Source organism: Fonticula alba (genome assembly GCF_000388065.1).
Source record: "Fonticula alba strain ATCC 38817 unplaced genomic scaffold supercont2.9, whole genome shotgun sequence".
Taxonomy (NCBI): domain Eukaryota; order Rotosphaerida; family Fonticulaceae; genus Fonticula; species Fonticula alba.
In genome coordinates, this window is record NW_009242979.1 from 81,220 (window position 1) to 83,590 (window position 2,371).

Genomic DNA, 2,371 nt, shown 5'->3' on the forward strand with positions numbered 1-2,371 from the left:
GCCTGCCCAGACACCGCGGTTGTGAGAAGTCCCAGCCCATGTGCCATCCACACTGTCCCAGCGCCCTTCCACCATGTCGAAGACTCAGCCATGTCCAGCTTGCCGCCGTGATCCTGGACCTGCATGTCCCTACTCTTGCCTCTCCGGATCCGGATGGAGCGACCCCTTCGTGTGTATTTTTCTTCGGATCAGGCGGAATGCACAGCAACCATCGCGGGATCTTCCGGGAGAGCGGCTGAAAGTACACCCAGAGGGACGCCAGCAGGGCAGTCCCCTTCCGCTACTTTCCGGCACATCTGTGAGTTTGGCAGCCTGTGTATCAGTCATGCCTTCGAGGCCGGGCTAGGGGGGGGGGAGAATGTGCCTCAACCAGGAAGGTATCCGGTAGCTAGGGCTTCCAGGCCACCCCGATAGTGTGGGGTGGCGATTGGACTATGGGGAGTGTTGTTTCTTCTTTTCGCTGGGGTTTTTTTTGGCGGGGGGGGGGGGGGTTTCTCGGAGTCAATGCCTTTGCTTGGCCGCTCCCAAGGGCCGATTCGCCCGACGCAGACATCCACCATGCAAAGGCTTGGAATCCTGGCGGAGGTGGAGGGGCGGGGAGGGCGAAAGTGGGGACATTTCTGGCCCTCGGTTGGGCCATGCGAATCCCGAGGCCGCGGATCGGATGCCGCAAGGCAGCAAGGCAGCGGCAAGGCCCCGGCCACGGGGCCAAGAGAAACGCAGTACACCAAAAGCAAGGCGCCCGAGGATCAGACGTTTACCGGAGCGAAGAGAAAAGGTAATCCGGAAGGGAAAGCCCAAAGAGAGGAGCCAGGCAGGTGTCGCCAACCGAGCTGTCGTCCACAACCTCGGGGAAGTCGGCGAAGAAAATGGAACTCCGGTAAGCAGCACTGATGGCTTCGAAGGCGTCCACCATATCCGGGCGGGCAGCCAGGCGGAGGGCGGCCCAGAAGTCATCCGGACTCACCGGGACTCCAAGCAGAGCAAGAGCCATGGCCATCTGCCGAGCCAGGATGACCATCGACCCTTCATGAGGCAGAACCGGCAGCAGGTAGAACATGATTTCCCGAGCCGAGGGCGGCGACGGGGGAAGGCAGGCAATGAGGCAGGCAGCCAGGTCCCGTGAAAGGAGTGCTCCCGGGATGTCGCCAGCCGGCAGGAGGGACAGGAAGCCGCTTCGGGAAAGCGGCCGGCGAAGTTTCAGCGACAGGGCATAGCGGATGGCCAAGTAGAGGGACATGATGCAGGGGGGAAGGGGCGGGTCTTCGCGGAGGAGGCGGATCTCCGGCCGCGGGAAGACGCCGGCGATGAAATCCATCCGGAGGATGTGCCGGACCGTGTCCGGGGTCAGGTCGAAGACCGGGCCGAGGGCCTGGTTGGGAGGCACCCCTTCCGGAAGCGACACCCCGGGGATGCCGCCCACGCGTCGGGCCCAGCTCAGTGCGGATCGCGGCTGCGAGCTCGGGCCTGGCGCTGGCGGCACCTGTGACCGGGCTGGCGGGTCGCCATACTCCGAGGAGTACAAGGGGCTCGCGTGGTGCCGGGGGTGGTAATACGAAGGGGGCCGGGCCTCGGCCGGGGAGGTGCCCGCCGGGGCGGAGGAGGAGAAGGAGTCCTCCATGAGCGGGGTGGCCACGGTGGTGTCGCCGGCCTGTGGAGGCTGCCTGGAGGGCTCCTCATCGACCGCCATGCCGGCATCAGGCTCAGAGCAAGCATGGGGAAGGGCGCTGGCAGGCTGGCTGGACATGGCCTGCAGTCCGCCCTGCAGGCATTGGAACTGCTGGAGGAGGGACCGCTGCCCGGCCGCAAGCTCTCGAGCCATGACCTCGAACAGCGGCCCGACCGGCATCGATGAACGGGCGCCCTCGGGCCCAGGCCGAAGGGCCATGTCTAACAGGCTGCGAGCGATCCGACACACGGAAACCCCACGCGAGAGGGACCCCCGGCGCTCGGAGTCTCGGCAGATGGCCAGGGCCCGATCAAAGGGGGAGCCCCCACTGGAGGCGGCAGTGTCGAGGGCATGGAGATCTTCGAGGTAGGCGGCGGCCAGGTGGTCCCAGGCAGTGCCAAGGGACTCGGCCTCTGCCGGGCTGAGTTCCACCATCGGGTTGACCAGCGTTTCCAACACCTCGCCCACCATCTCGCACGAGTCGGATGCGAGCAGCGGAGCCATCCGCTCCTTGACCGGATCCAGAGCGAATGAATTCCCGCCGAAGGTGACCAGTTTGAGATAGGCCACCAAAAATCGCCTTGCCTCGGGGGCCAGATTCTCGGGGCGATGAGTAAAGATTCTCATGACAAAGGTGGTTGATGTGTCTGAGGCTGCGGCAGCGGAGGAGTCCATTTTCCCTGTTGAGTCGGAGATATGGTG